Genomic DNA, 17328 nt, shown 5'->3' with positions numbered 1-17328 from the left:
ACTGATAGTCCTACTGAATAGATTGTTAGAATTTGTATTATGGCAAGAAAAAAGCAGCTAAGTAAAGAAAAACGAGTGGCCATCATTACTTTAAGAAATGAAGGTCAGTCAGTCAGCCGAAAAATTGGGAAAACTATGAAAGTAAGGGCTATTTGACCATGAAGGAGAGTGATGGGGTGCTATGCCAGATGACCTGGCCTCCACAGTCACCGGACCTCAACCCAATCGAGATGGTTTGGGGTGAGCTGGACCGCAGAGTGAAGGCAAAAGGGCCAACAAGTGCTAAGCATCTCTGGGAACTCCTTCAAGAATGTTGGAAGACCATTTCAGGGGACTACCTCTTGAAGCTCATCAAGAGAATGCCAAGAGTGTGCAAAGCAGTAATCAAAGCAAAAGGTGGCTACTTTGAAGAACCTAGAATATGGCATATTTTCAGTTGTTTCACACTTGTTTTTTATGTATATAATTCCACATGTGTTAATTCATAGTTTTGATGCCTTCATAGTCATGAAAATAAAGAAAACTCTTTGAATGAGAAGGTGTGTCCAAACTTTTGGTCTGTACTGTATATCACCCTCAGTGAGTTTTAAGGGGATCTAGTGCTCTACCCTTAGTATCCTGACCAACAATCGGGTTTTAAACAATTGAAAGCATCCTTGTCTATGCCTGTGATAAACAAATATTCATGTACATTCATTGCGTTATATATTACCTATGACCTAGCATAATTATTCCCCCACCTCCGTAACCCATCTAACAGGAATACTTAATAATCAATAGGAAACAGATAGATATCCCGCAATATAAAACAGTACATATAAAAGGCATTCATGCAGACATCTGTATAAAAGAGGCTGAGTCTCTTTAGGCTCCATTCACACGTCCGCAAAATGGGTCCGCATCCTTTCCGCAATTTTGCGGAATGGGTGCGGACCCATTCATTCTCTATGGGGACGGAATGGATGCGGACAGCACACAGTGTGTTGTCTGCAGCCGCAATTGCGGAGCGCGGCCCCGATTTTGGGTCCGCAGCTCTGCAAAAAGATAGAGCATGTCCTATTCTTGTCCGCAGCTTGCGGACAAGAATAGGCATTTCTATGGGGGTGCCGGGCTGGTGTGTTGCCTAAAGCAGGAGGCTGAAGTTCCATCCTGATCTGACGTTCGTTTCTGTCCAGCCATTTTGTCGCCTCTCTAGGATCCTCAAAGAAGCTGGTGGTATTCAAAGCTACTACACGCAACCTAGCTGGATATAGCATAGAATAGGGAACTTCCAGACTTCTCAGCCTTTTCTTAATTTCTAGAAATCGAGCCCTCCTTTTCTGAACTTCCATAGAATAGTCCGGGAATAGCGAGATTCTATGACCGTCAATGGATAGTTCTTGTAGCTCCCTAGCATTGCGTAGAAGAATATCCCGGTCTCTATAATGTAATAATTTAGCCAGGACCGTTCTCGGAGGTGCTCCAGGAGGTAGAGGCCTAGTCGGCACCCTATGGGCGCGTTCCACTGCAAACAGTGGGGTTAGAGTATCCTGTCCCACATGCTCTTTCAGCCATGCCTCAAAATATTCAGTGGGATTTCTTCCTTCCACCTTCTCAGGCACTCCAACAATACGCACGTTATTGCGACGTAGGCGGTTTTCCATATCATCTTGTTTGGCTGCCAATATACTTAACATTCTAGCATGTTCTGCGGCATCTCTTTTCAGAGGCTGTACCTCGTCCTCCACCTCTCCCACTCTATCCTCTAGAGCAGTGGTACGCTCCGCTAGTTTTTTAAAGTCATGTCTAATAATAGAAATGTCCTCTTTAATAGCGCCTACCTGGACCGTTAGTGCACTCAAGGACTTGCCACATTTGGAAATGGCATGTAATACATCCTTAAGAGTGGGTTCCCCGGAGTCAGATTCGCATGTCTCACGCTCTAGCTCCTCACCATTCACTCGCAGAGCCTCATACCTGTTGGCGCTCTGATGTGCATTTATGACATTCACCGGCCCTTCAGGTTCCGATTCATCTCCTTGGTCTAATGACCCAGTGTCCTGGATCTCCTGGTGCTGTCTGTTATTAGTTGCCTGTGAGGATCTTACAAATTGGCTTAACTTTACTGCCGCTTCGTTCTGCAGCTCCGCAGCGCGTTCCCGCCGCTTCGGCGTGCTGATCCCGGCGCTATCTTGGGACTTCTTATCCGTGCCTCTGCCTTCTCTTTTCCTCGAATGGTAGCTTTCTCCGCTTTCCAGAGCCTCAGTCTCGGTCACCACACTGCTCCCCAACTGTTTAGGCTGTAAATTTTTGTTGGTTTTAGGGTAATCACAGGATAAATGGCCGGGCAGATGTGGGAGCTCTCTCTGCGTGCGACCGCTCACATGCCTAGCTAGCCACGCCCCAGGCTGATCCAACTTTGATGTAATGTCCTTAAAACAAGTCTGTCACTCTGTCACGTCTGTCACATGTGCTCAGTGTGAACCTGCTTTCATCTGTGAAGAGCACAGGGCGCCAGTTGGGAATTTGCCAATCTTGATGTTCTCTGGCAAATGCCAAACGTCCTGCACGGTGTTGGGATGTAAGCACAACCCCCACCTGTGGACGTCGGGCCCTCATATCACCCTCATGGAGTCTGTTTCTGACCGTTTGAGCAGACACATGCACATTTGTGGCCTGCTGGAGGTCATTTTGCAGGGCTCTGGCAGTGCTCCTCCTGTTCCTCCTTGCACAAAGGCGGAGGTAGCGGTCCTGCTGCTGGGTTGTTGCCCTCCTACGGCCTCCTCCACGTCTCCTGATGTACTAGCCTGTCTCCTGGTAGCGCCTCCATGCTCTGGACACTACGCTGACAGACACAGCAAACCTTCTTGCCACAGCTCGCATTGATGTGCCATCCTGGATAAGCTGCACTACCTGAGCTACTTGTGTGGGTTGTAGACTCCGTCTCATGCTACCACTAGAGTGAAAGCACCGCCAGCATTCAAAAGTGACCAAAACATCAGCCAAGAAGCATAGGAACTGAGAAGTGGTCTGTGGTCACCACCTGCAGAACCACTCCTTTATTGGGGGTGTCTTGCTAATTGCCTATAATTTCCACCTGTTGTCTATCCCATTTGCACAACAGCATGTGAAATTGATTGTCACTCAGTGTTGCTTCCTAAGTGGAGTTTGATTTCACAGAAGTGTGATTGACTTGGAGTTACATTGTGTTGTTTAAGTGTTCCCTTTATTTTTTTGAGCAGTGTATTATATCTCCCGTTATCCCGGTATTCCATGCACTCCCTAAGACGCACGAAGATATTTTTCCACCTCCCCTCAGGCCTATTGTAGCAGGCATTGGATCATTTTCAGAACGAATCTCCCAGTGGGTCGACTCTATACTTCAACCGCTAATACCGCTCATACCAGGTTTTCTTAAAGACACAGCGTCCGTTTTACAAATAATTGAGAACATTGAATGGTCCTCAAATTATACATGGATTACAGCGGACGTTGTGTCTTTATATACCAACATCCCGCACGAACTGGCTATAAAATCATTACCCTGGTTCCTCAGAACCTATGGGAACATTACCGCAGGGTTCCAGGAATATGTACTTCTGGTGGTGGATTTTCTCCTCAGGCGCAATTTTTTCATGTTCAACAACAAGTTTTTTCTGCAGGTATCGGGGGTGTCGATGGGGGCCAGGTTCTCTCCCTCCATAGCTAACATTTTCATGGCATGGTGGGAGAGGAGCTTTCTCCTCAACGACACCCATCCGTTTTGGCACTGCATCAGGTGGTATGGCCGTTACATTGATGACCTGATCCTTGTTTGGACGGGTGATGTGACGGCCATACCGGCCTTTGGTTGCTATATTAACTCTTGTGTGGATACTATCTCGTTTAGTGTCCACCATGATTTACAGGAAATTTCTTTTTTGGATTTTCGCATGAGGGGGGATCCTTCCACCAGTAAAATCCATACGTGTGCTTATAGAAAACCTTTGGCAGGGAATGCGACCCTACATGCTACATCTTGTCATCCCAGACATGTCATAGCGAACATACCGAGGGGCAAGATAATACGCGCAAGGAGGAACTGCACGGATGATAAAAGCTTCATGATTGAGGCTGAAAATATCGCCCATAGACTACACAAGAGCGCTTATGCCAGAAGTCAGGTTGAGGATGTAATACGGCAGGTGACTGAGATTGAAAGAGGGTCTCTGATCTATCCAGAGCAGGAGAGTATGTCCAAGGGGTGTGAACTCAGTGGTAATATTGCTAATAGAAACAAAAATAAAAATAAAAAATGTCAAAATTAATAGCAACAATAAAAGCAATCTGTTTGTTACACAGTATAGCACGGAGTTCACACAAATCTGCCACATCGTAAAGAGGCACTTTCCTGTTCTGGCATATGATAAAGAATGGACAGACATAGTTGCGGATGGGGTTAAATGTGCAGCCAGAAGAGCGCCTACCATCGCAAACCATGTTAGCCCTAGCCTATACCAGGACAAGAAAAAATCGCAGCCAGTCTGGGTTACGACCAAAGGGAGCTATAGATGCAGACATCATAGATGCATATGTTGCACCCACATGTCTATCTCCAAAACTTTTGTCTCAGCTTCAAATGGCAGGATTTTTCTAATGAAAACATACCTCAATTGTAACACAACTTTTGCAGTTTACTTAATTACATGCAGAAAATGCAAACTGCAATATGTGGGTTGCACCACAGCAAAAGTTGCCATCAAAACCAGAATACGCAAACACATTTCCGATGTGCCCCACCATGGCAGTCGCAATGTATCTGCAGCCAGCCTGCATTTTGCTGTCTGCCATGGTGGTGACACATCGGATCTAGTGGTACAGGGTATAGAAAGGGTCCTATTGCCCAAAAGAGGAGGAGATTACAAAAGAAAATTACTAAATAGAGAATCCTTTTGGATTTTCGCTCTGAACACGCGGCAACCTGAAGTGTATATTGTCAGTGTCTCTGCATTCCCTAATCTTCTCTCTCTCAAAAAACTCACTCCTTTATTCTTGTTTCCTATAGCCATTATATGTTTCATGCGTTTTTGTATGGGCTTTTTTATTATCTAGTGTGTGATTTTCTTTTTTCTTTTTTTCTCATGAGAAGTTTTTGTCCATAGGCGTGGCGTCTTTTAGAGGGTGTCTGCAGTCATGTGAGCAGAAATTATATGTGAACTGGGTATCTTAAAACATAGCTTTTACTAAATAAATTAAAATAGGTATAACACCACTTGGTGAGACAACAATTATACATACAACTCCACAAACCATAAATCACACAAGGAGTGAAATAAACGGGTGGATCTTACCACGTCTTCCCTACCTGTAAGAGGGCTAGGGGCTGATCTCATCACCTGCCTAACAGACACAGAGCACCCGCCCCGACAGTAGCGACCCCATACGGAACCTTTCTCCCTGTATGGGCCTGCACTTTACCCTGTTTACAAAGCCCTACATGCCATGTTTTTTATGTTCTAAGTGTTATCCTATCCGCCTCCTAAGTTCTCTTGTTGTTTTTCCCACATATTCTTTTCCACAGTCACATGTGATCTTGTAGACTACTCCTGTGGTTTTACAATTAATAAAGTCTCTGACCGTGTATGTCTTTCCGGTGTTACTGCTCCTGAATGTTTTTGCCTTCATCATAAAGGTACACGCCACACAACCTCCACATCTGAAATTGCCGTGGATACCTCTTTCAAGCCACGTTTTATTGCTGGTGTAAAGTGGCTATTCACCATCAGGTCACGGACACTCCTGCCACGCCTGTATGTGATGCTGGGGTATTCCTTTATGACTTTGCATATATCTGGATCCATCCGTAGTACATGCCAGTGCTTGGAGATAATCTCCCTTATTGCAGTGGAAGAACCGTTAGGCGTGCTAATGAGACGAATTTCTCTATTTGCCTGTGAATGGCTACCGATTGGTGGTTTATTTTTGGGAATAAGGCGATTAGGGTGTGTAACCAACCGGTTCTGGGGTATATAGAGGGGGACAGTTAACCCTGAATACTCTGTGAAGTCCCCTGATGATTTCTGATTAATAAGAATGAAACATGGCATGTAGGGCTTTGTAAACAGGGTAAAGTGCAGTATTTGGCCCATACAGAGGGAAAGGTTCCATATGGGGTCGCCCCTGTCGGGCGGGTGCTCTGTGTCTGTTAGGCAGGTGATGAGATCAGCCCCTAGCCCTCTTACAGGTAGGGAATTTACTACCAGGGAATACTAGGAGTTCAATCTATGCCGCCAGACACAAGCACCGTGGTCACCAGTGTCCTTCTGTAACCAATCACAAGGACCTATCTCCACTGGATGTGGATCCTCCCACAAGACGTGGTAAGATCCACCCGTTTATTTCACTCCTTGTGTGATTTATTGTTTGTGGAGTTGTATGTATAATTGTTGTCTCACCAAGGGGTGTTATACCTATTTTAATTGATTTAGAAAAATCTATATTTTAAGATACCCAGTTCACATATAATTTCTGCTAGAATTTGGGTGTGACCTTATACTGCCATACATACAATACCGTGTGGCGGTGTAATCAATATTTTGTTTCTGCAGTCACGTGACTACAATTAGTGAAAACAGATGCAGTCCCTCTATAAATACTGCCACTTTTTAATGTCGTATCGTGTCATGAGTAAGGGCTTGAATTATCTTCAGTAGCCCGAAACGCGTAGACAACAACTTTGTAACTGTAACTGGATGTGATTTTACCGCAAGCAAAATAAACTTTTCCTTTACCGAAGTGGAGCTGGATTTCTTGAACCACATTGTACTACGTTACCCGGGCCTGACACGGGTCTTCCGTGCTCACAGGTGAAGGTGGGGCAGATGAGAGCTGCTGAACTTAACCTTTTTTCTATCCCACTTCTATGCCTCCTTAAAAAAACGCTCCTGGCGATGATGGAAGAGAATGTGGCATAGGAGGAGGAAGAGGGATTATTTCGTAGGGTTTCCAGCCAGTCATTCCCAAGTGGCTCTGAGGGTGGGTTCCTGCACCCACAAACCCAAGGTACACAATTGTCCAGCCAGGGCACAGTTCTGGAGGATGAGGAGGTGGAGGAGGAGAACCATGTTCACAGCAGGGTGGCACCCAGACCAGCTCATGGCCATCACTGGTGCGTGGATGGGGGGATACAGAGGACACAGACGATACACCTCCCACAGAGGACAGCTTTTCGTTGCCTCTGGGCAGCCTGGCACACATGAGCGATTACATGCTGCAGTGTCTCCGCAATGACCGCCGAGTTGCCCACATTCTAACTTGTGCTGATTACTGGGTGGCCACACTGCTGGATCCCCGTTACAAGGACAACGTACCATCCTCAATTCTGTCACTGGAGCGCGATCGTAAGATGCGTGAGTACAAGCGCGTGCTGGTAGACGTGCTGCATGTGGCATTCCCACCTGACAGCGGGGGCACAGTGGAAGCACAAGACGAAGGCAGAGGATGAGGAAGAGGTCGCCAACGCAGCTGGGGCACCGCCAGCACCTCAGAAGGCAGGGTTAGCATGGCCGAAATGTGGAAAAGCTTTGTCAGCACGCCACAACAACCAGCACCACCAGTTGATATGGAACGTCTTAGCAGGAGGCAGCATTTCACCAACATGGTGGAGCAGTATGTGTGTACATGCCTACACGTACTGAATGAGGGGTCTGCCCCCTTTAACTTCTGGTTCTCCAAATTGGGCACATGGCCTGAGCTTGCCCTTTACGCCTTGGAGGTGCTGGCCTGCCCTGCAGCCAGTGTATTATCTGAACGTGTGTTAAGCACGTCAGGGGGCGTCATCACAGACAAGCGCAGCCGCCTGTCCAGAGCCAATGTGGACAAGCTCATGTTCATTAAAATGAACCAGGCTTGGATCCCACAAGACTTGTCTGTACCTTGTGCAGAATAGACATGTATACCGGCACTAAGCAGCCATTGTTATACTGCAGCGCAATTGCTCATGTTTGTATTTCGGATATTTCACACTCTCTTTAGGAGTGTACCTTTTAATTTTACAAAATTAAATTAAAACCAAAAACCTGTGTTGTATCTCGTCCTCCTCCACCGCCGCTTCCACCTACTCCGCTACTTCCACCACCTCCTCAAACTCCTACTCCACATGGAACTCCACCTCATAAATCAAATTTTTTTTTTTGTAAGTGTTTTATTTTATATCATTTCACTACTTTGTCATTTACATTTTCGGGTGAAATTCACCCATATTTGGGTGTATAGTACCACTGCTCTACTTAGTAGGCCGGTTAAAAAAAAAATTGTCAGTTACATTTTATGGTGAAATGAACAAATTTTTGGGTGTACAGGGAGTGCAGAATTATTATGCAAGTTGTATTTTTGAGGATTAATTTTATTATTGAACAACAACCATGTTCTCAATGAACCCAAAAAACTCATTAATATCAAAGCTGAATATTTTTGGAAGTAGTTTTTAGTTTGTTTTTAGTTTTAGCTATTTTAGGGGGATATCTGTGTGTGCAGGTGACTATTACTGTGCATAATTATTAGGCAACTTAACAAAAAACAAATATATACCCATTTCAATTATTTATTTTTACCAGTGAAACCAATATAACATCTCAACATTCACAAATATACATTTCTAACATTCAAAAACAAAAACAAATCAGTGACCAATATAGCCACCTTTCTTTGCAAGGACACTCAAAAGCCTGCCATCCATGGATTCTGTCAGTGTTTTGATCTGTTCACCATCAACATTGCGTGCAGCAGCAACCACAGCCTCCCAGACACTGTTAAGAGAGGTGTACTGTTTTCCCTCCTTGTAAATCTCACATTTGATGATGGACCACAGGTTCTCAATGGGGTTCAGATCAGGTGAACAAGGAGGCCATGTCATTAGATTTTCTTCTTTTATACCCTTTCTTGCCTGCCACGCTGTGGAGTACTTGGACGCGTGTGATGGAGCATTGTCCTGCATGAAAATCATGTTTTTCTTGAAGGATGCAGACTTCTTCCTGTACCACTGCTTGAAGAAGGTGTCTTCCAGAAACTGGCAGTAGGACTGGGAGTTGAGCTTGACTCCATCCTCAACCCGAAAAGGCCCCACAAGCTCATCTTTGATGATACCAGCCCAAAACAGTACTCCACCTCCACCTTGCTGGCGTCTGAGTTGGACTGGAGCTCTCTGCCCTTTACCAATCCAGCCACGGGCCCATCCATCTGGCCCATCAAGACTCACTCTCATTTCATCAGTCCATAAAACCTTAGAAAAATCAGTCTTGAGATATTTCTTGTCCCAGTCTTGACGTTTCAGCTTGTGTGTCTTGTTCAGTGGTGGTCGTCTTTCAGCCTTTCTTACCTTGGCCATGTCTCTGAGTATTGCACACCTTGTGCTTTTGGGCACTCCAGTGATGTTGCAGCTCTGAAATATGGCCAAACTGGTGGCAAGTGGCATCTTGGCAGCTGCACGCTTGACTTTTCTCAGTTCATGGGCAGTTATTTTGCGCCTTGGTTTTTCCACACGCTTCTTGCGACCCTGTTGACTATTTTGAATGAAACGCTTGATTGTTCGATGATCACGCTTCAGAAGCTTTGCAATTTTAAGAGTGCTGCATCCCTCTGCAAGATATCTCACTATTTTTGACTTTTCTGAGCCTGTCAAGTCCTTCTTTTGACCCATTTTGCCAAAGGAAAGGAAGTTGCCTAATAATTATGCACACCTAATATAGGGTGTTGATGTCATTAGACCACACCCCTTCTCATTACAGAGATGCACATCACCTAATATGCTTAATTGGTAGTAGGCTTTCGAGCCTATACAGCTTGGAGTAAGACAACATGCATAAAGAGGATGATGTGGTCAAAATACTCATTTGCCTAATAATTCTGCACGCAGTGTATAGTACCACTGCTATACCTAGTAGACAGGTTAAAAAAAAATAATAATTGTCAGTTATATATTCTGGTGAAATTCACCAATTTTTGGGTGTAAGATACCCCTCCTCTACCTAGTTGACAGCTTAATAGATTTCAATAATTTTTCTGTTACATTCTTGGGTTGACTTTATACAATTTTAGATGTGAATAAACACCTGCTATGCATAGGTGACAGGGAATAAAATTTTATAAATTATTCAGTAATTAATGCGCACCACATCCTTACATTCAATGCTTAAACTTTGAAAAGTTGTCACACTTTTATGCTTTAATAATTTCTCCCATATTTCAACTCAAATTTTCAATTAGAAAAAATGGATCCTCCCTTAAATTTGGTCTCTTTTTCTCACACTCCCTCTCCGGCCTGGAACCCTGATTCCCCGCCACCCGTAATCACCATGAAAGGCGCATAAAAGAACATCGAAAGTTTATAGAGCAGATATCAAATTGGATCGTGAACATCACAGGGACGTGCGACATGGTGGGGCAGTAAGTGTGCACACGCCTACACGAACTCACTGACAGGGGTCAGCCCCTGCAACTTCTGGGTCTCCAAATTGGGCACATGGCCTGAGCTTGCCCTTTACCCCTTGGAGGTGCTGGCCTGCCCTGCAGCCAGTGTATTGTCTGAACGTGTGTTTAGCATGACTGGAGGGGGTTATCACAGGTTATATTTCCCAATGTTTTGGGGGTGTACCCTAATTTTAAAAATAAAATTTAAAACCAAAAACCAGTGTAGGCTCCCTCTTCCTCCACCGCCGCTTTCACCGACACCGCCACATCCACCGCCTCCTCAACCTCCTACTCCATATGGACCTGGTCCTCCTAGAGCTAGATTTTTATTTTATTTTTTACGTATTTTATGTTATTTAAAGTCTTTTCCCTATCGACATTTGTTTGCAGAGCACTTGCAATGCTCTTAACCACATTTTGTCGCCATTTGCAGCCCTCTAGCCCTTTCCATGACATTTTTACAGCCATTTTAGTGCACAAAACTTCAGGTCCCCATTGACTTCAATGGGCTTCGGGTTTCTGTGTCAAGTTCAGGTTCCGAACTTTTTTCCGAAGTTCGGTCGAACCCGAACATCCAGGTGTCCGCTCAACTCTAGTAATCATGTATTATGAAGTCTTTTTATGATTATGTACTGTGTGATTTTATATTTTATGCTGATTGTACATATGTGTGAACATTAATTGTTGGACTGAATGTATATGTATATGCATTTAACTGTGTATTATATTACTTTATATGTTGCTGTTATGTACATATTGCATTATTTTTTACACTGTTGCTATCATGTATAGGAGGTATTATGTGATTCATGTATATACAAAATTGATTCTGATATATTTTATGATATTGGTTACTGTGTTCTATGATCAATATACATAGTGTAATCATGTACAGCGGTGTAGTGATGGGCGACAGCGTACACGAGAGATATCCCTGTGCAAGCATGACGTAGAATCGGTTTGATTTGATTCTCCTCCCCTGTGATGTGTGCAGATGATGCACAAGACTGCGTATGACACCTCCCACCGGGCGTCTTGACGTCGGCCCGGCCACGTGACGTGAGACGTCACGTGTCATGGGCGGTACAAGGTGACGCCAGTTGGGGGGAAGGATCGCATGCCGGACTATGTCCATCAGGTCCCTGCCGCTAAAACATCCAGGTAATTAGAATTATCAGTGATTTTAATGCAATTTGATTGAAGGAGAGGCCTTTATAATCTTTGATCCACGGTGATGGCGCTACCCCCTGACGAAGGCACGACGAAACGCGGTCTGGATACACTACTCTGTTTGGCAAGTCTCCTTTATATATGTTCACTATTATTTTTTTGGTCAGCACTCCGCTAGGTGCCATGGGTACACATAGTTTTCATATGGTCCGGCTATTTTTGCAGTTCTGACTGTGGTCACTTCCCTGGCAGTGACTTTCTTGTCCTATACAGGGATACTGAACGTATTTATATAGGAGACTTTGCCATATACTTTATAGATTTGTGATTGGCATGTAATTATCGTCATTCTTTATGTAGTGTACCACCGGGATGGTGTTTTCTTCCTGCTGCTACTTCTTTTTAAACGTAACGTAATGCATGTAATCATGTTATTTAATAAAGTTTATAATTTTTTTTGCATTTGTACCTTTGGCTTCAATGTAATACCTGGATGCCTGTACTTGGGGGTTGCAAATTCAGAGAGGCAATTTGAGGGAGCGTTTCAGGCACTTGTGCCTCTCTGCTGGCAGTTGGCATATCTCTGCTGGTGGTAGGCACATCAGGATTTTGTGCACTTGTAGTTGGCATGTCTCTGCTGGTGGTAGGCGTCAGAATTTTGTCGTTTGGTGGTTCTGAACCTCTTTGCTAATCATCCAGCATGCACACTATTGTCAGAGCTCTGTGTAGCTCATTTAAAAAACACAGAAACTGACATCACTATCAGTGTTACCAAACAGCTCAGTGTTTAAGCACAACAGTTTGTAAGCCTCATCTGCAGTGTACAGTTTCTGAGACATATTTCTGGAAAAAAAATAATATATATATATCAGGGTACACAGGGAGGCTGTATCTTTGGCACCACCTGGGCGTCAGGACTGACAAGGGAATCCTCCATGTAGCATCTTCTACCAGTTGACCACTGTGAGTTGACCTGTACATGGTAGGATGTAACCTCTTCCCTTGTCCTAATATGCCTAATGGGAATACTTTTTGTATCTGTGTATATCATTTAATGTATCTATGGTTTTTGGACCGTTCTTTACCCGTACATACCCCCTGATGAACCCATCACGGGGGAAACGCGTCGGGATGAACCGGTAAATAGATCCACCACGTAGGGCTTTCTTAGGGTTATACAGGACAGGTACGGGGTCGGGGAAATCTCACCATCAGGAGTTGTCCACGGGCTGAGGATAGACCAGGGCTTTTGTTAGGGATAGTTCTCTCTTCCCTGGTCAGCCAGTCACTCCCCCGTATTAGTAACATAGTACATAAGGCCGAAAAACGACATTTGTCCAGCCAGTTCTGCCTGTCATCCTGCAAGTTGATCCAGAGGAAGTATTCTTTTACCTTTAATAATCTATTGGTCCCTACAATAGTGGTTGTGTGTTATTTTATTTTTGTGTTATTTTTGTTTATCTGTTTTTCATGTACCTCAGAGTTACCCTCATATTAGGCTTGGGAGATATTTTTATCTAATTAGAAATAAAGTATTGCATTTTAAGGGTCCTACTGCTATAAACTTTTTGATTTGTATTTACACTGGGATACCACGCTATCGTATCTATATCAATTTACATTCCTTTCTTGTTATCAGGGAACACACTTATTTATTCTCCATTCACCTATATTAGGACAAATTAAACCCTTTGGGACACAGCCTTGTTTCACAATAAGTGTCACTTTAAGTGCTGATAACTAAAACGCTTTGACTTATCCAGGCCATTCTGAGATTGTTTTTTCGTCACATATTGTACTTCATGACACTGGTAAAATGAAGTAAAAAATAATAATTTTTATTTATAAAAAAATACCAAATTTACCAAATATTTGTAAAAAATTGCAAATTTCCAAGTTTCAATTTCTCTACTTCTATAATACATAGTAATACCTCCAAAAATAGTTATTACTTTACATTCCCCATCGGTCTACTTCATGTTTGGATCATTGGGAATGATATTTTATTTTTTGGCGATGTTACAAGGCTTAGAAGTTTAGAAGCAAATCTTGAAATTTTTCAGAAATGTTCAAAAACACTATTTTTAGGGACCAGTTCAGGCCTGCAGTCACTTGCGAGGCTTACATAATAGAAACCACCCAAAAATGACTCCATTCTATAAACTACACCCCTCCAAGGTATTCAAAACTGATTTTACAAACTTTGTCAACCCTTTAAGTGTTCCACAAGAATTCATGGAAAATAGAGATACAATTTCAAAATTTCTAATTTTTGGCAGATTTTCCATTTATTTATTTTTTTCCCAGTTACAAAGCAAGGGATAACAGTCAAACCAAACTCAATATTTATGGGCCTGATTCTGTAGTTTACAGAAACACCCCATATGAGATTGTAAACTACAGTACGTGCACACGGCAGGGCGCAGAAGGAAAGGAATGCCATACGGTTTTTGGAAGGCAGATTTTGCTGGACTGGTTTTTTTGACACCATGTCCCATTTGAAGCCCCCCTGATGCACCCCTAGAGTAGAAACTCCAAAAAAGTGACCCCATTTTAGAAACTACGGGATAGGGTGGAAGTTTTGTTGGTACTAGTTTAGGGTACATATGATTTTTGGCTGCTCTATATTACACTTTTTGTGAGGCAAGGTAACAAGAAATAGCTGTTTTGGCACAGTTTTTATTTTTTGTTATTTATAACATTCATCTGACAGGTTAGATCATGTGATATTTTTATAAACCAGGTTGTCACGGACGCGGCGATACCTAATATGTATACTTTTTTTTTATTTATGTAAGTTTTACACAATGATTTCTTTTTTGAAACAAAAAAAATCATGTTTTAGTGTTTCCATAGTCTGAGAGCCATCATTTTTTCAGTTTTTGGGCAATTACCTTGGGTAGGGTATGATTTTTGCGGGATGATATGATGGTTTTATTGGCACTAAACAAAAAATGGTTTATTTAGCACAGTTTTTATTTTTTATTTTTTACGGGGTTAGGTCATGTGATATTTTTATAGAGCCGGTTGATACGGATGCGGCGATACCTAATATGTATACTTTTTTTTATTTATGTAAGTTTTACACAATAACAGTTTTTTTAAAACAAAAAAATGATGTTTTAGTGTCTCCATATTCTGAGCCATAGTTTTTTTTATTTTTTGGGCGATTGCCTCAGGTAGGATCTCATTTCTTGCGGGATGAGGTGACTGTTAGATTAGTACTATTTTGGTGGGAAATCGCCTATTTGATCGCTTGCTCTTGTACTTTTTGTGATGTAAGGTGACAAAAAAATGGTTTCTTTAGCACAGTTTTTATTTTTTACGGTGTTCATCTGAGAGGTTAGGTCATGTGATATGTTTATAGAGCCGGTCGATACGGACGCGGCGATACCCAATATGTATACTTTTTTTTTTTTTCCCCTATTTTTTAGCAATTTTTTTTTTACTTTATTTGGGGAAAATGAAGTTTTTGTTTATTTTTACTTTTAACAAAAAAATTTTGGGGGGAAAACGTAATTTTTTCAACTTTTTTTTTCACTTAATTTTTTGTCCCACTTTGGGACTTTAACTTTTGTAGGTCTAATCCCTTTATAATGCAGTATTAATCATACAGCTACCGGCCTGTGAGATCCAGGGGGCTGGATCTCACAGGCTCGTCACCGGAAGGCAGCGCGATGCCTTCCTTAGGCATCGCGCTGCCTTCCATGCCATCGGGTCCCCCCTACAGCCGCATGGGGACCCGATGGCACCGCCCGCAACCGCAAGTAAAATCCGCAAACCGCAGGTCTGAATTGACACGGAGGGGGGTCACGGGACCTTCCCGCGCATTTAGCCAAGGTGCCTGCTCAATGATTTGAGCAGGCACCTTGTTCCGATCACCGCCCGCCGGGGCGGCGGTGATCGGAAATACACGACGTACCGGTACGTCATGTGTCCTTAAGTACCAGGACAACATGCCGTACCGTGTCCTGAAGAAGTTAAAAAGGAAAGTGTTCCTTATAGTTTCCGTTATACTAATTCCGTTATTTTCCGATATAAGCGTGCTATACGGAAATCAAAATGCTTATGTGACCCCCCAACCTAATTAGCTCTAAATAGATCTATGTGACTTTTTAAACTTTTTATTTTTTTATTTATTTTTATACCTCAGCCTGCTAAGGCGGAGTTCACACTTCAGTTATTCTGTGCCAAAACCAGGAGTGGCGCCTCCACACACTTAAGGTATAACAGAAAGATCTACACTGTTTTTGACCCGCACCTGGTTTTGGCTCACAATAAGGGCTCATGCACACAAACGTGTGCTGGCCAGGCCCATCCTGCGGACCACAAATTCCAATAAATGGAAATAACTATTCAAATAACTAAAGTGTTATCTCAGTCTTGCAGTTCTGTAATGTATTGTGTGTACAGTAACACTGGCAGCCTTATGTCAGTGTTATGCAATACATTCCAGATCTGTAAGGGTTACATAGCATAATAAATCAATATAATGCTATGTGACACTGTCAGTGCTGGGAGGTCAGGATGGGAGCTCTCACTTACACACGCTGCGAGTTCAATGCGTGGAACTCGCTTGTGTGAAAGGGGACCAAGATATATTTAACCAAAATATATTAAAAAATTAAATAAAATATTAAGTATCGCAATATCCGTAACAACCTGCTCTATAAAAATATCACGTGAGCTTAACCCATCTGGTGAACACCGTAAAAAAATAAAAATAAAAACTGAGCCAAAAAAAGCAATTTTTTTTTTTATCTCCTTACATCACAAAAAGTGTAATACCAACCGAAATGTCATGTGTACCCAAAAAAATCAGTCATCTCATCCCGCACAAAATGAAACCCTATATAAGACAATCAGCCAAAAAATTAAAAAGATATGACACCCAGAAAATTGAGAAATAAAAAAAAAAAATTGTTTCAAAAATGCTTTTATTGTTTAAAACCAAAATGTATTTTAAAATACAGACATATCCGGTATCGCCGCGTCCATAGCAACCTGCTCTATAAAAATATCACATGAGCATGCGTCACCTCATGCAGTAAATATTGAGCTTCTACATAAGATAATCGCCCGAAAATTAAAAATAATATTGCTTTTAGAAAATGGAGACATAAAAACATGAGTGTTTGTTTGTTTTTCTTTCAAAAATGCTTTTATTGTGTAAAAACTAAATAAATATAAAAAAATAGACAAATTAAGTATTGTCACATCTGTAACAACCAGATCTATAAAAATATCACTTGATTTACCCGGTCAGGTGAAAACCATAAAAAATATTTTTTTTTTAAAGCGCCAAAAAAGTTTTTGTCACCATACGTCACAAAAAGAGTAATTCCAAACGATCCAAAAGTAGTATGTACCCCAAAATAGTACCAATCAAACCGTCGCCTCATGCCGCAAAAACTGAGCCCCTACTTAAGATAATCGCCCGAAAATTAAAAATATTGCCCCTACTTAAGCATAATAGTGTAATATAGAGCTATCACAAGTCATATATACCACAAAATAGTACCAATAAAAGTGTTACCTTATCCTATAATTTCCAAAATGTTTTTTTTTTGGGGGGAGTTTCTACTCTAGGGGTGCATCAGGGGGTCTTTAAATGTCATATGGCAACTTAAAATTATCCCAGTGAAATTTGCACTCCAAAATTGTTTTCTGTGAGACAGCCAGAGATAGCTGAATGCTGTACTGTATCTTGCAGTCCCTTAGGCTACTTTCACA

The 17328-nt window shown here is 42.4% G+C and overlaps 1 protein-coding gene across 1 annotated transcript in view; it reads left to right on the top strand.

The window, feature by feature from the left end:
* Positions 1–17328, top strand: part of ZNF511 (zinc finger protein 511) — a 282393-nt gene that overhangs the window by 186604 nt on the left and 78461 nt on the right. The window lies entirely within an intron of this gene.

Source organism: Bufo bufo, chromosome 6, assembly GCF_905171765.1.
Source record: "Bufo bufo chromosome 6, aBufBuf1.1, whole genome shotgun sequence".
NCBI lineage: Eukaryota > Metazoa > Chordata > Amphibia > Anura > Bufonidae > Bufo > Bufo bufo.
This window is presented reverse-complemented; position numbering and strand designations above follow the sequence as displayed.